The 26,639-nt window shown below is 49.3% G+C and overlaps 1 long non-coding RNA gene across 4 annotated transcripts in view; it reads right to left on the bottom strand.

Annotated features, from left to right (window-relative positions):
* The window catches only part of LOC105417777 (uncharacterized), a 90,600-nt gene that overhangs the window by 53,107 nt on the left and 10,854 nt on the right, over nucleotides 1-26,639 (bottom strand). For all 4 annotated transcript variants that reach the window (XR_003885732.1, XR_003885729.1, XR_003885730.1 and 1 more), the window contains exons 2-3: nucleotides 25,815-25,923; nucleotides 10,191-10,365 (exon numbers count right to left, since the gene is read on the bottom strand). This is a non-coding gene — a long non-coding RNA (uncharacterized lncRNA). The remainder of the gene's footprint in view (nucleotides 1-10,190; nucleotides 10,366-25,814; nucleotides 25,924-26,639) is intronic.

Below are 26,639 nucleotides of genomic sequence, written 5' to 3'. Positions count from 1 at the left end.
GACAGTGGAGGAGACGGTGTGAGCACTGAACCTAATTACCTCTGCCCAACCCACAGAAAACCATCGCTGTGAATGTGATAAGGCTAACGCACCCGACTGGGGAAACCAATAAGGTTTCCCCGCGGCGCTTTGAATTAGAAAAATGACAGGTTAAACCCCCCCACCCGTGTGTCTCCTCACTCCTCCGACTCAGGTTGACGCCACCGTGTAAAAGAGGGATTTTTCTCGGTGTTTTCTACGTTTCTGTTCTGCCAGGCCGCGTTTATTCTGATTCAACAGCTTGTACATAAATAGAAATCGCGTTCAAACGTTTCAGTGTCGCTCGTCAAGACTGCGAAACAAAGAAAAAAACGATGCACCAAAAGTCAAATTTAAGGGCCACGACGCTGCGCAGCGAGTACTAAAGATCAATCGTGTGGATATTACCCCTGAAGGGGGTTTTAAAGTGGGCGGTTTTATGACGATAGCGATCTATGCTACATAATCACCATAAACTCCTGAATTCGTAGGAAAACAACCCAAACCCTCACCAAGTGTCGCTACCACGCCTCCCTGCTGTCCCTACATGAACAACAGTTGTCTTTTTTGACCTTTCCTCCTCACCGATGCCTTCCGCGGTGGCGTCTGTCCTCCGGCTTCCTTCCTGCCTGCCCGTCTGGCTGCCCGAGGGCACTTAAAGTGTCTCCTACTAATTCCACCTGAGCCCTTAATTACCTCATTAATTTAGGCTGACAGGGTAGGTTAAAACCCCTCCGTGATCCCCAGGCTCTGTACATGGACATTAGCCGCTGAACAGGAGGCCATAACCCGGTCCCCTTTTCTGAGACCCTTGAGTGTTTAACAAGGTTTACGCCTAATCCTCAACTTTATCTTTATGGATATTAGCCTTTTTTCTCCTCAAAAATAGCTTAATTGGCTTACAGTCCAGCCAACATCATCTCCAGCCAGCTTAGCTACAGTGTAAAGATGTTCCTGGAAGTAGGTTTTTGGTAGCAAAGCTTCTCCAACATGGAACTCCAGTTAAGTCGTCCCAATAGGTTCCATGGAGACAGTCGGTGAAGGACAGAGCTGGGAGGATCCTGGAGATGGTGTCTGGACAGCAGAGTAATAAGAGGAGCCTTGACAGGAGGTTTATATTGGTCTGGCTAGATGGCACTGAGGAGGAAGGAGAGCCATCACACATGTCCAGCCTTGACTGAAGATGGGATAAAGGAGCGAATGGGGGAGGCGGACAGAGATAGAGAGCAGACACAGAGGAAGAGATAATGAAGGAGAGCAGGATGGGGTGAAAGGAGGGACTGCTGAGAGGAAGATTGATGGCCGATTCCTTCTCATTTTTTCCCCTTTTTTTTTGGTCAACTCTCCAGACGATGGCGTCCTCCAGGAGTCTCCACTCGTACCACAGAGAAGAGAAATGAGCAGGTGGCTGAAGGAGGGGTGCAGTGATTATGGTTAAGGCAGGTAGGAGAAAGGGCCTAGCAGGAAGGTTCTGGCCTCTGCACGTTCCCCTCCTGCGCTCGCTTGACTGAAGACAACTGGGGCAACGTTCCCGATGGAAGCCCAAGAGGACCGAATCAAAAATTTCCCCCTTATGTGACCCAGATTGGAAAGGAAGAGCAAAATCCGGTCGGGTTCACTTTCATGTGTTTGAAACTCAAAGATCGCGTGTTTTTCAAACGCGACCTCATCGTATTGGAATTCAATGTCACCTTGACGTCACTCTGGGTTCCATTTGTCATAATTATGTGCGGGGAGGAAACCCCGGGTGGCGCCTGACAACAACAAACATGGAGGACGAGCGGCGGGGAGGGAGGGACAAGGAGGGTTTAGACCTCATGAACACTTGGAGGAAACAAGGATACAAGCTAAACACACAATTATCTGCCCCACTGCAGGATGGTCACATTTAAAAATGACATCACAACTCGGAAAAAAGGGGAACATTGTGTAAATTGTGTGTCTCTGTGAGTATGTTATTGTAGTTAACAGCAGTTAATTGAATATCATGCATATTACTAGCAAAGTGAGGACATTTTTGGAAAGTGAGGAGCAGTTTAAGACCTGGTTTTAAGGTTGAGGTTAAAGTTGGGTTTAGGCTGGGCTCAGGGGGTCAAGCCTGCTGGATTTTTGTGTGTTTATACAGCGAATTAAGTCTTATTGGCGCACTACTGGGTTGTGTTTGTGGGGGTTTCTGTGAGCACACACTTCACTTCACACTCCTGGAGTGTAATCGCATGTGTACCCAAAGACGCTGTTGCTGCATCAAGATTTCATGGCCGGGCGCTAGAGGGAGTGGCTGCGAGCGCCTCACGACGGAACCCTTTTGTTAGCGACAATTGGAAGTGTTTTTGTTGCACGTGTCTTTGGAGCCCGGGGCAACGAAAGCTGCAGCGAAGCCAACGCGGCGTAAAAACCGCGGGACGCCGGATGCGACTCCCTCTCTTTGTTCGGCTCCGCCGGGCTTTTGCGTGAGAGCGAGCGATACACTTCAAGCGCGGATGACGGGGATCCGTTCGCGCTCGGTTCGCTGAATTAGCATGCTCCGACACCTTGCTCCACCCTCGCTGGAAAACACCGCGTAGATAAATGTGGTTTGGGAGACGAGCGAAGGGGGTTTGGACTGTTTACATCCATTAAATCACGCAGTAATTCTGGGATAAATATTGCCGTAGAGGCAATAATTAAATCACTTAACAGCTGGATTTTCAATAAAAACTCTTCAGGAATCAAAGTCGTTATCAGACACAACATTAGCTACAACTTTGCAATAGCTCGCGCAAACGAGACCCGCAGCTTTGTTTCAGACGCTCCCTCGACGCCAAATGCCCAGAGGCGCCGCAATAAATGGAAAAGGATGATAAGGGATATGAAAACTTTTCCTATAACAACTTTCCTCAACTGGGCCAGAACTAAGGCTGAGCAATAAATCAAACCAATTTCACAAATAACTTAATAAGAGCCAGAGCAGCCACGTGAGAGCAGAGACGCGTCCCTCCCGTATCTGCGGGCCTAAAACACACAAACATACTCGGCGTTTCACGGGTCGATGGACCCGGGATGGAGGCGCGGGGCCGAGGCGAGAGGCGTCACTTCTGTGGGATTGGCCAGATATCACTGGTCTGTGAAGGGGGGAGAAAGAGATATCCAGTACAGGTGGGGCGAACGTGGAGGGGGAGGTGGGGGAGGTCTGAGCTACGTCCTTGCTGATAAGTGAGTTTTCACTTGCCATCTACCCTCCCACCCCCCCACCCGTCCTCCCCAGCTGTAATAAGAGTTGACACCTATTTGTGACATATGACTGTATCTCTGATTGCCCGGGGCTTGATAGCATCCCAGAGCCTCGGCTCAGCCTGCGATGGAGGGATAGCAAGCCTGAGTGATGGAGAAATGGAGGGTTTGTGGCTCAAATACACCGGTCAGTGCAATATCATATCTGTAGGAGATATGGAGGCTATCAGCGAGCGTGTGTGTCCGTGTGTGTGTGTGTGGGGGGGGGGGGGGGGGGGGGGGTGAGGAGAGGGGGGACCAGAAAGATTGGGATGTGTGCAGTTCATTTATGGCCTGTTTTTAGATGAGTAGACGGACGGTGGCTAGCCCGAGGCTAGCCGATGCTAGTGTTTAACACGGCACACGTCTCCAGGTTGTTCCCGCCATCACATCACCCATCAACTCTGAGGTTCAGAGGGTGTCAGGACCCAAAGGAGCCATTGGAGGTTGGGGTGGATGTCCGGGGATCCCGTGGAGAGACGTTCTACGGCTCCAGGTGTGTTCATGGGGACGCTCAATTGTGCTGTAGAACAAAACAAACTCACTTTTCTTTAAATCTTCGGAGGAATCCGAGTGAATTTAGGTCTGGTCAAATATTACCCAGAGCCAAAGTTTTATTTTTTCCAAGTTTAGGTCACCAAAACAGTCGGAGTCAGGACCCGAGTGTTGGAGAAGTGGAAAACTGGGGAACTGGATCCTAAAACCAATAATCTTCTGCGTGTATGTTTTCTAAAGGATTCCTTGTTTGCCTTCACTAGCGTGTAAAACCTTTTTCCCAGTGATCTGAGTGACAGATGAAGCAGTTTCACCTGAAATTTGTCCAGGCTCAGAGCAGAGGCACCACATCATTCATTGATCCTCAGTCAGTCGTTCAGCAGAATGAAATGAAATTCATTCTCCTTTTGTGGTTATTAGTTCCAAAGTTTGAACAAGGGGCAGACCACTCCACATACCAGAGAGGGAAGTCTCCTTCAAACGAAGGGTTTTCAAAGACGAAGGCTAACGGCACATCTTCTGCAGCTACTCCACCAGGGACGTTTAATTTTCTCATTGTTCGCCACTTCGGCGTTGCACGCTGTCGACAGTCGGCCGCCAAAACGCTCTGGTCTTCGTGGTCATGAGACCTTGGTGGGAGGTCTTTGTACTCGCCCAACCCCTCAAACGAGCCTTTATCAGACTGCCAAGCACCGACTGCTCGTCCTAATGAGATGTGCGGCGGCGCGGCCGCCATACTCGCACGCCACACCCCTCCGGCGTCGCCAAGTCACCCTGTTATTCCAGGATCCAAACTTTTAGGTGCCCGTAGTTTCAGTTGATGTTCGGTCGTGCGGCCAATCGACTGTTCGCCGCGCGGAGGTGTGACGGCGCGTTTCACAGATCGATGGCGTCTCCTCTGCCTGATGAAGCGCTCCGTGCTCCTGCCGAGTGTGAGCCGCATCCAATATCCCTCCTTAAGAAGCTCCCAGCAGTTCGGCATAAAAAAGCACCACTGCTGTATTTGGCTGTTGCTTTAAAATGAAGGAGGCAGAGTTGGGAGGTTTTTAGGTATGAGGACCATGAGAGACAAAGTCCTGAGTCTGGGGGGGGCAGGTAAGAGGGGTCAGACTCCTGGTGACCTTCAACAGCAACCTCTTCTCTTTCAGGTTCCATCTAAAGTGTGTTTCAAACACTTCCAGGCACCGTCCGGTCGCTTGTACGGGAACTCTGGTGCGTCTGCTGACAGTGGGAATGCAAAGAGACTATCCGGGTCTCCAAGTGCACTGAAGTGAACCAAGTCCAGGAAGTGAGCCAAATCCAGGAAGTGAGCCAAATCCAGGAAGTGAGCCAAATCCAGGAAGTGATGTGTCACAGGTATGGAGTCCTGAGCAAGTCTCTGATGGTCAAGATTAGCTGAACTTTCTATAGTAGGGGAAATCTGAGGTGACACTGGAGAACTTTATCTCATGAAGTACCTCCCATTACTGCCCTACTGGGGGTGGGGGGTGGGGGGGTGGGGGCAGACGGGGAGAGAAGGGACGAAAAAAGAAAAAGTGAAAAGTCTCCTCATCATTTTCCATTCATCACCTCTCTTCCATCTTGCCCTCCAGATCACAGACGATATTCAGTTAATCAGATTTATGATTTATCCCATTTAAATTCAGTCGACTTTCTCAAACGCCACGATGGCGGGGGGGGGGGGGGCGAGGGAGGAGGGCAGCGGAGCAATTTCTAATCTCCTGATGACTGACACCTCCTGCGGGTGACCTCCATTTGACTGAATAAAGATTGGCTCTTTGTGTTTCCCACCGTCCCGTTTGTAATGAGCAGAAATTACTGAGTGTCCAAAACTCAACAGTCGCAAAGCAGCTTTTCCCCGATGCCACTTCTGAGAAAGGCAAAGCTTTGTTCTGCCCCCCACCCCCCCGCAGAGGACGATAATGGACAAACCACCTCACGCTAATAAGTCATTAAGAAATGTGAGAGCGAAGAGTTCTCCTGAGCTCTCATCGGTTTGGTCCGAGTCTGGTGGCAGAACCCACTTCAAAACGTGGATTTTTCCCCCATATTTGCACACACACACACACACACACACACACACACACACACACACACACACACACACACAGATCATTTGGAGAGGCCACCTGCTCTCCAAAAGAGAAGGATTTGTTTTTAAAATCCTTTCAAAACCCACTGAAGCCTTCGGCTTTCTGGGGTGTTAAAAACAGGAAATAGGTTGGAAAGATACAGGAACACGTCGGCTATAAGACACGGGATGATGAGTTTGCGTTGGCCGCGCGCGTGAGATTTCAAATGTTTCATTTTCAGAAATGGAATATTTAAAGAATCGATACTTAGCAGTAAGATATGCATGAATTTACTGAGGCTGGTGGGTGGAAAATGTTCCCAGAACAGACCAAAAGAACAAATTCAAACTGGAATAATTACGAAATATCTTTCATCCCTGAAGGTGTGGACGGGCTGATGAGTGCGTCCAAACACACACACACACACACACACACACACACACACACACACACACACACACACACACACACACTCGTGGCTGGTCCCCATACATCTACTGTATACGGCTCTGCTGGTCCACTAGTTAATGTGTTGTTTGTTTCAGGGCCTTAATAATTATCTTAATCATCAATGAATAATTAAGGTCAGGAAGTTCCTCGCCATTGCAAAGGATGATGGGATATATTGGGTAATTAGGGAGCATCGGTTATTTTCACTCAGCATTATGGGATACATTGAGTACAGCGGTTCTCACTACGCTCTAGTTAGTGCACTAAATAGGAAATAGGGAGTGAGTTTCGACACAGCTGGTGTACGGAGGCTGGGTTATCGCCATGGTTACAAGTGGGATATTCAGGTGTTCCGCAAACAATTCCACATGAGTCTGCAGGAAACAGGAAGTGGTATTCCATAAAATCGTTTGGAGCTCAGTGAGGTGGAATTTATGGAGACGTTAACGGAGCGGCGTTTGTTCCAGGGACGTCTCTCTCGTGTCTCCCAGCTCGCCGCCAAGGCCCCGCCCACCGTTTCTCAAAGCTCCTCGTCATAATTCACCAGCTGTGACCAACAGCTTTATTGATTAGACTCGTTAAATGCCAACTAAAAGTTAATTCACTTTAAGTTCTCCCGGATTGAACCAGTTATTCCGCTCAAACAAGCAACGCCGTCCAACCAAGTGGACGCCTCCGTCTGTCTGAGGGATCGGGAAGGTGGAGAGAAGGCACGGAAAAGGGCCAAAGCTACGCGGCGTCGGGGGAAATGCCACCGACAACATGGCGGCCGTGAGGCGGAGGGGAGGCGGCGAGCCGTCGATCCGGCTCAAGAGAGACGTGGGCAGTGAAGAGGAAAGGAAATCATGAGCCGGAAAAATGTCAGCGTTGTTAAAATAAGCTCGGAATACTCTTAATAATGTCTCCCTGTTGTTGTCGTCGAACATGTCGCGTACTAGCATTCAGGGAACGCCGGTCGATACGTCGAGCCCGACGCTGCGTGCACTCCTCCTCGCCGGTCGGGAAACGGGTTACGATTCACCTCTTCGTTTATAAGGTGACTCGCGCGCGTTTGCAAATATTGTGCCCTTGAGCTTCAAACGCCGATCCATAAATTTCCCTGTAATCGTGTTTTCCCTGCTCGCCGCGGCCCCGGCGAGGGGGCGGAGCCTAAACCGCGGCGCGCTAGCGCGAAGCTGTAAAGACGTCTCTTTATGCGCGGCGGGGAAGGTTAGCGGATATGATCAAATCACATCCCATGTTACTTTATTTCCCAGAATAGATGTGCTCCGAAACACACACACACACACACACACATGCACACACACACACATGTGCACACACACACACGTGCACGTGCGCATCTGTCCTATCACTTGTGGATCTATGGCTCTGGCTGATGAAATGGACAAGCTGTTAACGGGACGTCTCCGTGTAAGCATGACATTTACCCTCCGCTCATATATGTTTGCTCAACGTGCTCCAGAGCCTTGATAGGTCTGAAGGGGGGGGGGGGGGGGGCGACCCCCCCGGAGTGAGTCCCTGTGGTGGAAATACGACCTCTGACCCCTCCGGTGTGGGTTGATTTTTAATCTACCACACCACACCCCTCCCCTGGAGCGCTGTAAACACACAGACTATTGTTTTAATCTGAATTTGGGCTTTTTTAGGGGGAAGAGTCAGCAGATGGAGCCGTTACCCACCTGCCCCCCCCCCCCATATTAGCCTAAAAACACTGCATGTAGCGTCCGAGATGGCGGCGCCACAGGAAACCTTTCCAAAGGATGGTGAGAGGTCTCGGCCTCCTCCCGAGAGCCGACCACATGGCACCAGGGGCGGCGGGTGGAAAACAATTATCTGCATCTTCTCTCGCTCAGAGCCAGAGACTCTGAGCTAAGTCGCGGCTCACGTTAGCTGCTAATTTCCACGAGTAGCTTCTGGAAACGGTTGCAAATGCAAATATCTGAGACAGGCACACAATGGGACGAGCCTTCTGTGGGAATATCGAGAGAGGAGGTTTTAAGTCTGGTTACTTTGGACCGGAAATTCAACATTTAGCTTATTGACGCTAGCAAGATTGGACCAAAAAAAACAGACCCTGTAGTCTAGACACGAACTGCTGTTATGTGGGTTCCAGCCAGAGGCATGGACTCAGTAGCTAGTAGCATCAGTCACATCCATCAAGAATTAGCCTACAAGTATGTTCGCAAAGGTTCCTTGAACAAAACAGGGTGACAGCGTGACGTCCGTTCAGGTGCCAGGTTCCTGAATGTCAATCACAGCGGGAGTCAATCGGAATCCTGAGCCGCGATTTTTCTGACACAATAATTAAAGCCTTTCCCATTTATGGCGTATCGGCCGGTATTAATGGGTTTCTGTTCGCCACGTATGGGAAAGCGTTCCATGTTTCTGCCCTCATCTGTCACCGAGCTGCGTCACCATGTCGTGGCTTTGGTGTCAACTTTGGTACGAGGAACTAGGTTGTCTCAGTTGCTAGCTGTGTTTTTCTGCTTTTGATAGCTAGCATAGAATAAGGGATTAGCATTTTTTCTTGATTACAATTATCACTGTACTATTTGTTGAGATATTCAGATTAATTGGCTGGAAAAATGTCACCTTTTGTGCATCCGAAGCTTTTGAGCATCGACGGCATTGCGGCCCGAACGGTGCGTCATTGTAACGCGTCTCCTCTCCTTAGCTAATTACTGCAATTTGCAAAATGTCACAAGGAAGCAATAACATCCACCGCCTGGACTGCCAGGTGGAGTTTTAATAAAATCCAATTATTAGCTTCCCTTGTGCTGTGCATGGCATTTGTCTGGACAAATCAGTTTGGATCCATATTTGCTCCTGTAATTTCAGATGGAGGGACAAACGCAATCACAGGTACTTTAAAAATATAAATGCACGTGGTTTCGTGGTACTTGTAACCACCTCTGTCATGCGTGGATTCCAGTGTTCATCTCTGGGGTTTATAAAATGAAGAATGACCTTTGTGAAGGTCAAAGCTTCACGTCTGAGCATCCCACAGTGCTCAAGTGTTACCTTATTCTAACAGCTGAAGAGCCTATACAGAGGAGCTGGCTAAAAGCTTTAGCTAAAAGTGGAAAATAAACACATGTATAGGACTTAAATCACTTGTGAAGGTTGAAGGAGAGGTGTGTTCTAAAAGGTTTCAGGCTGGCAGCCTCGTGTTTACCATTAGCTCCATTTAGCTTACATTAGCACCGGATGAAAATGGAGGGAAAATGTGTGGATCACGCAGAAAATATTGATTTTGGAGTGACGGCGGGAAAAACTTGGAGATTAATTTGTTTAGATGAAGGAGTCATTTTGAGCTGAAACGCGGAGCCCCGTCACATGGCTCGATTGCCCCCTGAGAGCATGTCGGGGTCCAAGCAGCAGAGTGTTTGTTCGTTTCAGGTGCCCATCGTTACTTTGCTCAGTTCATTGACCTTGACACACTTTGATCGTCCAAAGGTCAACACTTACCTTCTGCTGTTGCTGCTCCAAATAATCATATAATAATAATAATAAACCCTGGATTTTTCTCTGGCGTCAGTCCCTCAATGACTTATTATTCTAAATTCATTTTTGTTAATATATCTGATGTTGTGTGTTTCTTTGGTTTTGAGAATAGTGTTTAATTAAAAATGCTTTTTAGATTTAATCCAAGGGTGGTTTTACTGAGTAGTTTCAATAAAATCAGAGCTGGAGCTTTAATATCAAAATATTCTCCCAGGAGCTCCAGGAGTCGGAGTGTCTGAGTCTATTAAACTCAACCGTTTGTAAGACCCGTCTGTCAGGGGGGAGAAGGTGGATTCTGAACCTCTCTATATGCCCGTCAATGAGCAGCCATGCTGTGTGTGTGTGTGTGTGTGGGTGGGTGTGTGTGTGTGTGTGTGGGAATGAAAATGCAGGACTCACCCCCAGTGATGGTTCGGGCTCAGGGAAAGAGGCGGGGTCAGAGGTTAATCTGAGGTTGGTGCAGTTCATCAGATTTCAGGTGTCAGGAGCGATGCGGCAGCGGGGGGGTGGACGAGGGGTGGGGTGGGGGGGGGGGGCGAGGTGTGGGGGGGGCAGGCAGCCGTCTGGCCAGCTACTGTAAGACAAGAGACAAACAGGTCTGACAGCAGCTGTCCACAGTTTACAGGGGAAACGAAAGCACGAGGCACCTCTGACAGGCGGAGGCATCATTAACGTTGTAGCAGCTACTCTGCTAACATCTGAGAGCAAAGCGGGCTTTTCACCCAACCCACCCCCGCCCCCCAACCCCCACCCCCACCCCTGCAGGTACATGGCAGCAAAGCGATGCTGAGATTGAACAGCCTCTAATATGCAAATGAAAAGCGGATAATCCATTCAATTTAGCACTTTGAACCCAGAGCAATCGGCAATAAAATGGAGAGGGGCTAGCTAAACGCTGAGCGGGATTACCCAAACAGTTATCAGGCTGGGGGGGGTCGGCTTCAAGTTCTACTTGTTGGACAGGTTCAATATTTTATCAAGAAAGTATCTGCAAACAAAGTTCCAGCCACTCGTCAGCAACAAACCACGGCTTAATTCTTTGCTTAGTCAGCCTGGGAACATCCTGACGGAGCCGTTAACCTGAAGGAACGCTAAAGTTCCATTTAGCAAGCACTGCAATAATTAAGGCTGTATTACAATATTATAATTAAAGACCTCAAGCAGCATTAGCATAGCTTTAAAAGCGAAAGCCAAAGTGGCGCGTTGTGTTGTACATACCATTGGATTCTGGGGTAGCAACACCTCTTAGCTAGCACATATTCAATAACAAATCCCAATAAAAGAATATTTATAGTAATGGGAAGCAAGAAAAGAGAGATTAGAGGGACTCGTCCGTGCATCCCATGTCTTGTCGTAACACGTGCGCGGCCTTGTTGTCACAGTCGCACAGGAAAGTCTTGAGGTGAATCTGTAAAGCAGAAGGAGGCCACGAGGAACTCTCATGAGGGCACTCTGAGAAGCACACCAGAAGGTTAATGAGGGGTTGAAATGATCCAGAACGCGCACGTCTGCGTCTGTGTCCTTGTATTTGTGAACGATTGAGTCCCAAAATACTCAAAGTCAGGGCATCTTTACCAAGTGGGGCAATTCTGGCTTCAAACCACTGTTTCAGACATGGTTTGAAGGTTGAGGTTAGAACTTGGTTTAGGTTAGTTTCAGGGTGTTAGTTGGGAGGGTGAGGGTTAGGGTAGGGAGCTGGGTAGTGCTTTATGTCCATGGAAGTCCCCACAGAGATAGTAAAACTCTCGCCTGAGAATAACAGCAATTGAAAAACAAGCTTTTTGACTTTCGGTGCAACAATAAGTGTTGAAACCCATACATATTCATCCATCTTCATGCCATTTAACATGCAGGAAGTACGGCCCACGTGGCAGAAAGTGCGGTTCCAGGCTGCTAAACATTCATGAAAATGAATATGAGGGAAATTAGATCAGGAAACTCTGTCGGTGTGACTTTGTGTAATGAGGAACAGGCATCACTGTCACAACAACCTTTGTTAAAAGTTAAGGAAATCCATCCGCTGTCACAGGTTGCCATCACTACTCTGGAGTCAGACCGTTATTCTCAGAACCGCCGAGTAAATATAAAGAATTCAGTTGGCTGAGGCACTTCGGGCCTTGTTCATATCGTAAACAAAGAGAACTTTGAGCAGTCCGGGCGAGTCAGCTGGAGGTCGCAGCTAAAAAAGAACCGCCACACTGGGGGGCAAGAAAACACCCGGGAACATCTCAAACCCTCCACATCAAAATGGAAAAAAGAAATGAAAGGGATGAAATTCTTGAGAGGAGAGCACAAATGAAGGTGGAACTTTGGCAGGTGAAGACGGCGCCACCGCTTCTTCAGAGCCAAGGTTTTCTCTCATATGCTACACACACTCTTCCATGCAGAACAGTCTTCCCACCGACACACACTATCTACTGCTCTCCCCTCTTCCCCCAGAGTGGCTTCTGTAATGAATTGTGTTTAATTGCCAGCCAGGACCCAGAGCCTTCAATATAACCCTCCAGACACTTAACCTCAGTCACTACAGTTGATAAACATTTGATAAACATAAAAATGGGCCTGGGCCTGGAAGAAGAAGAAATCTACGCCTCACCAGGCCAACCAGAACCTTGTATACCATGACCGGTCGGGGATACGGTGCACCATGACCGGTCGGGTATACGGTGCACCACGAGTCACCTACGCTGGCTGCTGGCTGATCTTTCTTGGTAAGAAGACACCAGCAGCTAGGAACCTTTTAGAGCTTTCTCTTTAGGACAATAAGTTCCTGCACCTGCCTAGCTGACTAGGTCCCCTTGCCAGTACATCAATTATCGGTGGATACTTGGGCAAGGTGATACAATTAATGCTGCACTTTCATTTTCACAGTGCTTGGCAACCTTCTTCCCGAGTCTCTTCAGTGTGAAGGGAGTTTGAGTCGGCGCCCCAAGGCCACCTTCTGCATTTGGATAAGCCAAAAGAGACAATGACAGAAAGTCGATAAACTCGGATTAGGATGTTTCCTTTTGCTGGTCCTTCGCAAAAACTTTGCGCCCTATTGTAAGAATAACGCTAAATCCACGATACATTCTGTTTCCTTTTTATGTATCAAACCAAATCCCAGCTGTGTGCCAACAGGAGCTCTGCTTTACTGGATATGACACTCATTCATAATAGAAAGCCCACAGGACCCAGAGGGGCTAAGGAGCATAGAAAACAGGCGCGGGGAGCGGATTTATCTGGCCGGTAGGACAGCCTCCCATTTCGCTTCTATCTCGCTGCTCTTTCTATCCCACCCACTCTGCCTACATGAAGATCTGACACATGTTGCGAGTGCGAAGCCAGATAGAATTTAGAGTCGCCCTCATGAATAAAAGAGCACCACCCATCTGTGCAGCTGCAGAAAAAGGGGTCACATAAGAGGAGGTGCGGAGGCGTGGCTCGGGGCTCTTGGGGGGCCAAATCCTGACTCGCACGTCATTCCTGATCCGTTCAAATGACGATTCCGGTGACCATGTCCGTCTGAGAGTGACGGGAATAAAGACAGAAGCCGTTCCCGTTGCTCTTTGCTGCCACTCATAAAACGCAGACCTACACAAAAACATGAATAAATAATAACACTCCACTGCCTCAGTTACAGTAACCCAAACCTGTTCACCTGCGTCCTCTCAGCACCCCAATGACTTATACATGAGTTTGTCTCTCTGCTCCTCAAAAACACTCCCTTAATTTCCCCGCGGCGGCGCAGGTGGCTCCTCTGGGAGACTCCTCGCCGTGATTGCTGAGTCCCTCTTGTATCCGAGCAGTTGTGCTGCAGAGGCTTTTCATTCCATCCTGTGATGAAGGTCTGTATAAGATGTTAGATTTGCTGTTTGGAGGCCAGCCACCGCCAGCTAACACCCCACGACTGATCCCCTCTTTCCGAGGAGCAGAAAAGACTATGATGGCGAAAAACACAAAGCACCCAAAGGCAAATTTCCAAAACATCAATTTAACATAGGGAGACCGTCCTCTGCTTGGATCCTCCTTGGCAGGAACATCCGTCCGCTCAGCATAAACACACCTCAGCATCGCAACGCATTAATATTGTACACTGACCACTGAGAGCGCAGCCAGAACTGGACCTGGGGAAGCTGCATACAGGGAGAACTGGTGAGTACTAGAAAAGGACTATGAACACCGACATAATTACATGAAGTACAGAGGATAAAGGGCGACCCTGGAGATACTAAAAATAAAAGGTTACAAAAGCCCTGGAACAGATTGATCTAGCAAACAGAGCATTCCAGCGGTGTCAAAACCCCCCATTACGAACACATAATGATCCACAGTGTTGGCCTGACTCACTTGTTCCTTCATTATAATGAACAATTTGAATCAATACCAAATGCGCTGTCCCTTCTGCTGTACTTGTGAGCAAAAATAGGTATGGCCAAAACAAGGCCAAGCACAGGTTAAGCCAGAGCTGGTTTCTGTGTACCGTACATACGTATGGCGTCAGCAGCTAGGGCTAATTTACTGCGCCGCCGTCTTTTGGCAAGAGATGTGCTCGGTGGCCACAGTCGTCTGATGTGCGATTGCCCGTGACACAATTTCCACCTTAAATGTGAATGCCGCTAGCTTAAACTTTGGCTTGCCATGACTTGATCTTTAAAATTGTCACCTGTTTCTATTAAGCTCTGTGCTTAAGCACGCTACAGTACATTCTGGAAAGGGATCTTCCAGGGTTGGCGGTACTACACCGTGGTATTAGCAGTAAAAATAGAACCACAAAAGTGTTCAGCAGAGTGAGCTAACATTGCATGAAGCGGATAATTTGCCTGTCAACCACTGCAGTGTGCCTAATACCATCTCTCCTCTCACGGCTGTTAAAGCTTACAGTTAGATTTTGACTTTGGAAATGCAAAAAGACACTTGTTACCATTTCTGAACGCCCCGAGAACCCTTTATGCAGCATTTCTCTTGAAAAATATCTCAGATACTCGCAAGCTGGTCTCTATGACAACCAAGTGAGTGTGATGGACTGAGTGAGCACAGCGAGTCTGTGCCGCTGGAGCTGCAATTCCACTTTCCTTCGTGGCAGTAAGCAGTCAAACGCTTGTGCTGTCATGAATTAGATCTCCACGTACCCAAACTGAGCCTTAATGTAGTGCTTTAGCTCTGGGATCACGAGCGACAGCAGTCGACTACAGGTTCTTTCCTGCGATCATGAAAACGGGGGGCCAGTGTGGACATCGTTGAGGCTTCCATAGTCGTATCTCACAACTGTACATTTCAAATCAGGACCCGAGTGTGGAGACAGAATCCAAACCTTGACCTCTCATATTGAGGTACACAACAGCACATCCGTATCAACCGATGGTTCCATGTGATGGACACACACATCTATGGGAACTGAACCACTGATGGCGTTTGGTCAAATAAAGCATCTTCAGTCCAACATCACGATGGGAACTCGCTTACTTTGAGTCCAGACAAAGAAATCCTCAGCACAGATTCGGTCCCAGTGTTGTATTAATCACAGAAAAGATCATTTGCCCCTCTGAGCCACCCGGGAGCTTAATTTCATTTGTTCCCATTGATTTAACGGCCATTTCAGTCACAGGGGGTGCCGCTGGCCTCGGCGCGGGCTCGATGAAAGCTATTGATCAGGAGCCCAACAACCTTGTGTACACGGCAACTGTGGAAACTGTCGAGGCGGCGGCGGAGTAGTTCCATTATTCAAAAGGTCTTGGTGAGTGTAAAATTGCCATGTTAAGTGGAATTAATCTGTTCTTTTTTACAGTCTAATACTGCAATCCAACCCCCCTGGAAGTGCACTCTGTCTTGTCAATGATTCCACTCCATCGATTCATTTTCTACTTACTGCAGGGAGTAAATTATGAACACCTTGCGACCTTTGCCCCCCCCCTTGGACACAAAGTACCGTGTCGCCGCATCACAGTTAACTGGAGCCTAGGGGGGCCTTGTGCTCTCTGGGTGCACGAGCAAACATTGTTTACATGAATTAAACGCTATGGGAGATGATTAACTACCCAGCTGAACCCAGGCTCTTCTTTGGCAGGAGTCCCACGGCACAATTTATGAGGTTTTTATGCGTGTCTGTGAGGATGGGGGGGGGGTGGTGTGGTGATAAATGGAAGCATTAAACCGTAATACCATGAAGCCACCAAGTAGGAATTAGGAGCACTAAATGAACTGGTCTTTTGTTTGGGCTGCTTGATTATAGGGTGGCAACAGACGATCTGATTCCATTCATATGTTCTAATCCTAGCCTTGTTGAAATCTACCCCCACACTCTCTCTCTCTCTCACACACACACACACACACACACACACCGTTACACGTACACACAGGTGTTTAGGTGTGAGTGTGTTAAGTAGGTGAATGATGGATCTATCCCGTTGCCAGCCTTACCTTATCAGCTGAAGGGCCAGTATGGGTTTCATCAAGAGGTAAGCCAGGCGGCTTTTGAGGCAGGAACACACACACAAAACAAGATTGGCTTGTCTTCACAAAAAAATAAATGGCCGAGTTGAAGCCGAGACAGTCAGAGAAGAAAAGGGGTAGAGGGCTTTCTGAGGTGCAATCTATGCGATAAGAGCGCCCAGTGTTGGAAAGGGGGAAAACGGTGTCAGTGGTTGGCAAGAAAGTTCAGGGTTCTATTCCAGCTCTGGGCCTCTGGATTCTCTCGCCTGTACCAAAAACATGCATGAAAGGACTCTAAAGTGCCCCTCAGGGGTGTGTGTCATACAGGCTAGCTTACGGTACGGATGCATACATTATCCATGTGTCGGTGCTGATGTTCAATTCACAACGCCGAGTCACAGAGTGTTGCATCGGTTTCGCAGTGCGAAGCTCGAGGTGGCGCCTGACAGTTATTACTTAAGGAGTAATAACCACTATCCTACTTTGCTACACTGAATCTTTAATTGTTGACCGCCCAAATACAGACGCTAAGAGAAAAGTGAAGGTTTTAAACTGCCTCTAGGAACAAGCGTTTGTCTCCCCTGTCTGGAGATCGGGGAGATAGAGCCCAGTAATCATGATTAGGAATAAGCCGACTAGAAAACAAATTCCTTCTACAGATAAAAGATTCTATTTCAGAAGAGGGAACAGCAAGGTCCCAGCCTCCCATGTAGCCGCTGTCTTTGATGTGGACAAATTGTGCCTGATCAAAGCGACATCTATGAGAGCGGGCGCCTTGCTCTATGTGCAGAAACGGCACAGACCACCAAAGGACAAACCACATTAAAGGCAGCGAGGCCGGACAGGTGTCAGGAAGCAAATGAGCAGGTAGAGAGACACAAATGAGACAGGGACAAAAGGTGGGAAATGAGATCTGAGAGACAAATATAAGGTTAATCAAGAGAAGGAACTTTGGCCAGAGCCGAGCGGCAGAAAGGCTGGAAAAGAGGGAGAAAGTGTGACTGAGTTGATGAGTAAAATGAAGACTGTCGCACTTCAGCCGACATGACATCTCTTCCTCTTGTCACAGGGAGAGGGAGGCGTCGCCAGGGGAATTGAGAAAAGTAGAAAATTCCGGATCCCGGGCCCACAGTACCCATCACTGTCACTCACGTCCGGCGGTGCAATGTATCCTGGTGACACGCTCCAGTCCCAGGAGTCTGAAACGTAACACTGGGCCCCAACAAACACACACCTCCCAACTTCATCTGTTCTGCCAAAATCACCCAGGGTTTGTTCGCAAGTGCCATTTTCCACGGATAAAACAAGGAATATGAAACACACCTCTATTTTGTAGTCTCGCTCAACAATCTAATTAGCATCAAACTTGTATCCATCATCCATCCATCCATCCATCCATCCATCCATCCATCCATTCTCTACCGCTTATCCGGGGTCGGGTCGCGGGGGCAGCAGCCTCAGGAGAGAAGCCCAGACTTTCCTCTCCCCAGCTACATCTTCCAGCTCATCCGGAGGGATCCCCAGGCGTTCCCAGGCCAGTCGAGAGACATAGTCTCTCCAACGTGTCCTGTGTCTTTCCGGGGGTCTCCTACCGGAGGGACATGCCCTGAACACCTCACCAGGGAGGCGTCCAGGGGGCATCCTAACTAGATGCCCAAGCCACCTAATCTGGCTCCTCTCAACGCGGAGGGGCAGCGGCTCTACTCCGAGCTCCTCCCGGATGGCAGAGCTTCTCACCCTCTCTAAGGGAGAGCCCAGCCACCCTACGGAGGAAGCTCATTTCGGCCGCTTGTACCCGTGATCTTGTTCTTTCGGTCATGACCCAAAGCTCATGACCATAGGTGAGGGTAGGAACGAAGATCGACTGGTAAATCGAGAGCTTCGCCTTTCGCCTTTCTCTTCACCACTGTATCCATCATTTGATGGCTATCAGCATGTTGCTATGCTGCTTCCCCACAGGCATAAACCCGAGGCATCACTGCTGACTCCTCCGTGTCATACAAAGGTGTGATGAAGGCTCCGACCCCCCCCAGATCAACTTGTTTGGAAGGGTAACACACTGTTGTCAGATAGCATGACAGGTGTGTGGCGTATGTTTGTTAAGAGGTGTGAGCAGAATGTGGGAGACTGCGAGCTGTGAACAGCTAAACTCACTGAACCCTCGTTATTCCAGTGCTGGGGGGTCACAGCCGGTGATGGCGCTACTTTGTTTCCCATCATGTCTGTTTAATTGCGGCGTGGCAGATTGTGAAATGCAGTTACGACGCCCGTGTGTCAATAAAAGCCTTATTTTTCCAGGCTTAAGCTCCGAGTCTGGGCCGTTTAACTTGGATTTTATGGGCAGCCGACTGCATTATTCATCACACATTCCTCTTCGAAGTGAGACTGAACTTCCCGTTCCTCTTGAATTAAGTGCGAGTGTTCTTCACATTCGCTCCTTCTGGTGACGCCGCCTCCCTCTGACGGCCTCTATTTGTAAATATGGCGCGTGTATTTTCACACTTGCCCTTCTGTCCACAACCCTGAAGCCAGATTGCTTTCCTTCTTGGGCGCGACAGATGCGCGCCCGCCATCGCGGCTAAATCAGACGCGCAGCAGGCGGCGACAGACCGGGTACGGATTCAGCAGTTCCTCTCGCTGCGTTGCCACATATCGCACGTATGTGCCAAGACTCGGGCGTGTGAGCGTGTGAGCGTGCTGCGACACTCCGAGCAGAAAGAACGACCACGTTGTCAAAGTTACTGCTGCTATTTTCCAATTAGCTCACTTCTCAGTCCCTTTTTTCTGTTCTCTTGTATCCCCCCCCCCCCACCCCCCCTCCCGAGCTGATGTGGACACAGACCTGTTCTTTAAGGTCTTTGGCAGCTAACTGTGACCCTTATTTTACGTATGTTTACATAGAAACAGAGCAAACCCGCCCTCGCTGACTAGTCAAGAAAATGCCCGTTTGCTTTCCCTGATACGGTTCAATCAATTTGGACTGGCGTGGGATGGTGGGGGGGGGGGGGGGGGGGGGGGGGGGGGGGTCAGGAAGCGTCCCCAAACCCAAACAGTTCCTCTGCCAGCACCTACCAGCAGCTCAGGAGGGGAACGGGAAGGTTAAACATCGGGATGGTGCTGACGACCACGACCACGAGAGGGGCTCCCATCGCTTCCTGCACCTTCCCGTCCATGTCGCGATGCGCTGCTCCTCATCTACGTGTCCCGACAGACGGTTTGTACACCTTTTTTTTTTTTTACAATTCTCAATTAACACTGAATCTTAAAGACATTTTTAAAAAAAACAACAGCTTCCACCTCAAGGCCGCGGAACAAGCTGTAAAAACAACAATGACATTTTGTGGCCCCATAATTAGTTAAATGTGAGCAAACAACAGACGCGAGTAATTAGCATTACCTCCAAGTTGTCAGTTTGCTGGGGAAGGGGGGGGGGGATGCAATGAATCAATTACTGGTAATCTCCTGTAAATGTAGATCCACTTTCTACAAAAGTGAACACCTGGCAGCTCGAGTGAAAAAGCTAAAACCAGGCGGGGGCGGCTAACACTCGGGTGTCTCCATTGTTTTCCAACATATCAAATCAATATTGTCCGTTGTGCCATTACCACGATGGACAGATAAACAAAAGGTATGAAAGGTGCCCGATCAATGTTTCCGACCGGCACACGCTCACGAGCGCACTCACTTTCATTACGGAGGGGGCATTTATCACGTCACATTAGCGGCCGTTCGGGGGGGGGGGGGGGGGGGGTATGGGATTTCAAAAGGCAGCGCTTAGGACAACAAACCAATCAGATGCTATCTTCCCGTTTCATGAATGGCTTCTTTTGTGTTTTCTCTCTCTTTTTTGCAGTGTCACCTCGAGCAGCACGGAGCTCATGATCACGGGGAACAAAAGCTCCCGTCAGCACAGATCTGGTCGTGCGCCCTGGACTGGGCCGCAGCCTCTTATCTGAGCTCAGCAAAAGTCCCCATCGATTCCTCCGCTGATTGTGCGCCTGTCAGCCCACCTGTCCAAGCCTCCCTCTGCCCTTCTCCCTGCCCCCCTCCCTCCGGCCCCAGGCCTCATTGATCCGCCGTGCCCCGGCTCCTGCCCGTTGATCACTCAGCCTGATGTCTTTTCGGTCTGGCTAAAGTGAATAAACTGTCAGGCCTTGGCTTCTTAAATTATAAGACCGAGGCGGATGGAGAAGGGAAGGGGAAAGAAAGGAAAAGGCAGAGGTGGTAGAAAGATCCCTGAGGTTCACCGGGCGTTGATCACCGAGGATCCATCTGCAATCATCACGATGATGACGTGCCCTATAGATATGCGCTAGAAGAGGCCCCCGACCCTTCTTAAGGCTGTCAGCCTCCCAGAGCTTCTTTGGAGCTGTGGACAGAGAGAATAATTGCATCCATGAGGCTGCATAAATTAGCCAACGGTTGTGGCAAATCTATGGGCAAGTGGCTGAGGCCTGAGCCTGAGGATCAGCGCCTCTTAGCGGAGCTTCCAAGTCTCAGATGGGCCAGACTGATGGAGGGAAGGCGGGCTAAAGCATGATTTCCATTCCATTCTTCTCAGTACGCTTTGGTGATGAGGGGGATTCAACAAAAGGATAGCATTCGTTAGCGTAATAACAGAGGTCTGAGTTGGCAGCAAAGTGCCGGAGAGTTCGTTCCGATGGATCTGTGGGCGGATGATAAGATTCAGGTGGAAGGAAAAGAAACTAGGAGGATCTTAAAATAGGCGCTAGCTTGAATCATCGCTCCATGAATGCAGTTATTGACATTTCGTGATGTTGCACAGTAAAGAGTTGCCCATGGTTCAGAAATGGAAAAGAAAAGTTGGCAAAGCCTGAGTCACGCGTGCGAAAACTCATTACAGTCGCCTGCAACGACACGGCTGCATCTCCGCTGAGGCTCATAAAAAGAGAAGACGCAAACAAACATTTATCCTGTTTGGGGGCCCCCGCTTGGCCCGGGGACCGGCACATTTCCTTTCTGTCCTCCGTGTTTTCAGCCAATCGGTCCTTAGATAAAAAGAGCTTAGAAAGATTATCCCCCTGGCTTGCATGCCATTATCATTAATCAGTGCGTTATTGACTGCTCCGTCCTTTCCTGTTTCAAGTTCAGGCCTCTTTTAATCCACACGTTTTGCCCAGAAGACACACACTCGACTCCAGGAGCTCCAGTGCAGCCTGAACCAGGCCCACCCTCGCAGGCGCCCATCGATCTGCGGCGAGTCCTCTCCCGCCTACCAATCAAAATGTCTGAACGCTGTGACTGATGATGTAAATTCTTAATTTCATCCTCCCCGGCTATTTTGGAAAGCCTTAGCAGACAGCAGAATGTGCTCATGGGCCATATTTTTAAAGCCGGTACGAATCCTGAGGGTTTCATCATCCATTAGGCTGCGCTGTAAATCAGCTGTGCGGTTTCGCTGCGGTGCCGTGTGAAGGTAACGGATCCACCCGAGGATACGCCAGAAGGTGATGTCTGTGGCGACATGGAGGAGAGTCTCAACAGAAACGAGCCAAAAGTGGTTCTGGAGGGTACGACGGGAGAAACAGGCGGGACGACGGCCGCGAAACGCTTTAAGTTTAGCTTATTGTAACACGTAAAACATGTAAAACATGACTCCCACAGCTTAGAAAAGCTTAAACCAGTTCTGTTTGTGTGTTAAAAGACATAATTTTGGGGGGGGACAAATCTCAAAAAGCAACATAATGCAGGTGTTTCATGTCCTCTGGGTATTGTAGTCCATTGGTACCATTTGACTCAATAGCTCCTCCCCTTTAACAGGACTACAAACATCTTTTTTTTTTCTTGTTTTGTGAACATTAGAGTTAGATATTTACCATTTTCCTGTTTAATTACCAGCTTTTTGGTTGAGTAAGAATAAAATATTGATTTAATTTAACTCCATTAGCTCTTGCAGGGCCTCAGTGTAAAATTCAAATACTTCAAATGTCTGACTCAATCTCAGAATCTAAAAAATGTCATTTTGTCGCTTGAATTAAAAGGATGAAGGGTCACAACTAAATCGCAATAGTAAATTGTAGCTATTCCAAACGACTTATTCTACCAGAGGAACACGTAGGAGCCTCTAAAACCTGGAGCTGACGCCCATTAAAGTAAATGTGTTCAGTAGAATGTAGAAGAAGCAGCTTAATGGCTCCCGGTTTACGGTCTTAGCGTTAGCACCGACGTCTCTTTGCGGGGGGGCCCGACTCGCCCACCCTCCCCGGCTCCACCCAAACGTGTAAAACCCCCGCTTGCGGATATTCCCAGGCGGGCCGTTCCCAGCCGTACTGTGGGAATTGATGCTGCCACGCATGTTTGTGCTGGAGTACAAATCACGCTGTCAGTTTGACTGCGGCTGTCAAAGGAGCAAGACATCAACGCTGCGAGACGCCGGCGACAGGAAACGCGGCGACACCGAGCCTTCTGGGAGCCTCGGGCGCTGATTAGAGGAGCGTGGGTTTTAAGGAACATTTATGCATGAAAACATTTGGCTGCGCCTGCACGGGCATGTGTGCAGAGCAGATTTTGATGTGTACGTACGTACATATGCACGATGGGGTTTTTTTCCCTTTTGGTAAATATAAACTGGAGCTTCGGCGGTGAGCAAACGCCAGGATTCGCCACGTCGGCGGGACAATTTGGGAGTTTGGTGCCTGTCGGAGTTAGCATACACGCAGCCACGTTGGCTGATCAGTGTTTGTGTTTGTGCGTCCGTGTTGATGGTCCAGACTGCACGGACTTCTGGTCCCGTTGTTGACAGTGGCTATTGACCAACCCTGCTTCTCCCGACACATGCGGCCTGGTCAAATACGCCCGGATAATCTCAAATTCAACACCGGTTTTTTCCCGATCAAAAGCCATTAGGGGGAACTTCCTGCACTCTTTCACTGGGTCAGCTCCTTCATTCCTTTGATATAAAAGTGATTAAAAACTTTGCAGTATCTTGTTTAGCTGTAACTAGGCTAGAGAGGAATATATGAAAATCCATTTGACCTGCTCTTCGTCTCAACTATCAACAAAGACTGCCCCCTATAGTAACAAGCAGGCTACTGCACTTACAAGATAGGAGCAAAGATAATAGTGGTAATGAGAAAAAGTAATGTTCTCATTAGTGTTTTACTTTATTACCGTATCAGTGTGGATATCTGGACTGACCCAAAACTTCAGATATGAATATTGGATGAGACCCTGTTCCTCTTTCTGCAAGTGGAGCCTCTGATTAAAGCATCTAAATTCAATGAGCAGACAAAAGAAGCTTTTCCAGGCTGTTACTTAACGTCAGCGAGGATCTGATAAATCAGCGAGCACCACCAGGGCTCTTCACTCCTTTCAAACCCCGAACATGAGCCTGCTGCGGCTCCCTCGGGCTCGTGTTGCCTTCTACAACGCCCAGGGACGTCTGATTCAGAGGCGGTTTGTTGTTCTGGTCGTGGGCACTTTTGTCCACTTTTCCAACATTTGAAGGGCGGGTGCCCGTTCTGAGGGGTTCAGAAGCTTCGGCTCTGACTCGGAGACCCCAGAAACTGTTGCTGACCACTTCCTCTCGTCTCTACACCCCAAAAAAAAGCTCCAACAGAAAAGGGGCTGTCCTACTTTTGATGCGCATCCCCTCTACTCAGGACAAGAGCTTCCAGCCAAAAAGCTTCCCCTCCAACACCGACGCACCCCTCGCCCTCCCCGCTAACCTCCCGCTATCTGGCCGTCTCCTTTCCCTCCTCTCTCCTGCTACAAACGCTAAAGTCTTCTAATTCCTGTCATGCTAATTGGAGCTGACAGACACAGCTAATTATGCGCAGATAATCTGCTGCATCTGACTAATTATAATTCCCATTAGCTGCCGATAATGCTCATTAGATTAACTTTCTGCAGGAGAAATTGGAAATAATAGATGGGGCTTGGTGTTGCATCTTTTTGGTAATCAGTGTCTGGGGTGCGTTTGGCAGAAGGAGCCGCGGTTTGTTTGGTGTCGAGGAGGCGGGCTGCTTTGTTTTCCACCGCCGGTAAAAATAGATCCCCTTCCTGATCCGAATAATCTCCGGTACGGCTCGGAGGCTGTCGCCGAAAGATTGAGAGGGCGCGGAGAGCCGCGAACACGCAGCCGCGGGAGCGGCAGCTCCGGGTCTTCCCCTTTACTCGGAACCCTTCTCGGTGACAAATGTAACGGCCGGGAGGAGAAGAGGAGGCTGCCGGAGCTGTCGGAGGGCTGAAAAACGGCACGTGTAGCTCGGCACAGGCCCATTATGAGCCGTGGAAGTTTATGTCTGCTGGCTGCAGTCCATTAGCTCACTCCGCTGTGCCATCACTATAAACCAATCACACGCACTTCCTGCAGAACTGAGAACTATTTATTTGTTGCCCACTCAGTCTACTGCTGTGCAATCTGCTCTAGCTGCAACGGTTCTGCCCCCGCCCCAACCACCACCACCACCTTGTCACCAGCTTAGCTACGCTTTTATTACTGACGCTCCCGTAAATGTGCGCCAGCGTCCGCAGAGAGGACGTTAAAATGGGTCTAATCAACGCAGCGCCTTCAAAGTTGCGCCGCCACGTCATCTTTTTCGGTCCCTTTTTTAAAGTAAAGAATAAAGCTGTCCTGTCGGTGGGCTCAGATGTGCTGACAACAGCCAAAAATCCCTGGAGATGACCGCCCCCCCACCTTCAAATGATGCTCAGGTTTATTCGTTGCTTTTATGGCGTTCCAGGCATACAGATCAAAGAAAGTCGCAATTAGATCAAATCAAATGTGTTCTCGCGCACGGATGAACATTCGGGTGTCACCTCAGGCTTTACACAAATGATACAAAAGGATCCACTCTGGCATCAGTAATCTCTGCTCATTCAGCACGGCTTGGTTAGCTTAAGCAAAAAAGCCACAAACCAAGCCCGGTCGGTAAGGTCTGAACTGCTGCGTCATCTTTAACCTCCAAATTTGGCCCGATCACCGCGCACGGTGGAGAAGTTGTGAAGTTGGAGGAGAGCAAATGCAATTTAGTGACGCCATGAGGCACCAAGCAGCCCAAAGCCGGAGGAACTCAGAGGCCCCTAAAACCCACAAATGGGATATTGATCATTGTGAGGGGGCAGGAGCAAAAGAGTTATATTTAAGCATGAAGCGCCTCACGTTACCCTCCCCTCCTCCTCCCCGCCTCCCTTTCCCTCCGCCGCTTCCACGCGCTCCGCGTTCAACGGCGCCGTGACATTCAACAGTGTCTGTTCTCCAGACAGCACATCAAATCGCCCGTTGGGAGCGGTGCCGACAGCACCTCGAGGTGTTGAAGTGAACGGAGGGATCTGAAGTGTGAAGGGTTCTATCGTGGCTGCGCGCGCTGCACGGAACCCAACGATGGGGGGAGGCTCTCCGCTCCGGCGATGTGTGTTCTTTTATTCAGCCCCAGGGGCCGCTTGTAATCCACCGTTCTCAGTGCACACGTGCGCTCCCACTTCCAGCCTCCTGGAGTTTTGCCTCCTAACGTTTGGAAGAACAGCCGACGCCAACGAGGGAAAGGACACAGGAGACGCGCTGATAATGAACTTAGTCGTTAAAGGGGGGAAAGGTCATCGCGACAAAAACCGGCTTAAAAGACAGAACAGGGCTAAACGTGTACTTACACAGAGGGGGGGGGCGATTACAGGTCCGCTCGGTCGCTGCTTTCAAACATCCGCAGGTTGGAGTTGATTCTGCATTTCATGTTCGGTTGACTTCAGGCTTCCCAATTTCCTGCGGTGGAAAAGGAGAAAAAAGTGAGCTGCGCTCTCAGGTGTAGCGCCGCACAATCACTTCCAATCGGATCAGCGCGCGGCGGCGGCCCGTCGGGGCCTCCCGGGCCGCCTGAATAATGCATTTCTTTTGTTTCTGACACGGCTTCACAATGCAAACAAATGACCTTTAGATTCGAATTCCCAGGGTTTGTGTTCGTTCTGGATGTGGAGAGAAGTTCACGTGGGTCCAGTTCTGACCCGTCTATTCTCGTCCCGAGCTGCCACAGGTAGCATTTGCATCGGTTTCAGACGTTACGTGTGTTATTTAGGGTGGCTGGGTCGGCGTAAGCGGACCGAGGAGGACCTGGATCAAATGCTCGTCTGCAGCTCCCCCTCGTCTCTCTTGATTCCCAGCGACAGCAGCAGAGTCATATCAGAGATTATTTGGATCAGGATGTGGATCTATTTTTACCACAGACTTCGACAGAAACCAGCCTCTTCGCCAGCAAACGCGACCCGGCTCTCCCTGCCTTCCGCAGCCTCACCGCGCCCCTTCGAAGCCCGATTAATGTGCAATTAACGGGCAACGCGGCACTCTTAGCATTAGCACTAGCTCATTTATCTTTACGTCATCGAGCACTCGGTAAACTTTAGATTTATCAAGGGTGAAGAGGTTCGGGCTCTCTTCACATCAGGGGAGCCATGTTTAACAGAGCAAGAAGCTCATTCTGTGAT

Source organism: Takifugu rubripes, chromosome 18, assembly GCF_901000725.2.
Source record: "Takifugu rubripes chromosome 18, fTakRub1.2, whole genome shotgun sequence".
Classification (NCBI taxonomy): domain Eukaryota; kingdom Metazoa; phylum Chordata; class Actinopteri; order Tetraodontiformes; family Tetraodontidae; genus Takifugu; species Takifugu rubripes.
The sequence above is the reverse complement of the archived record's forward strand: the minus strand, read 5'-3'. Positions and strand labels throughout refer to the sequence as shown.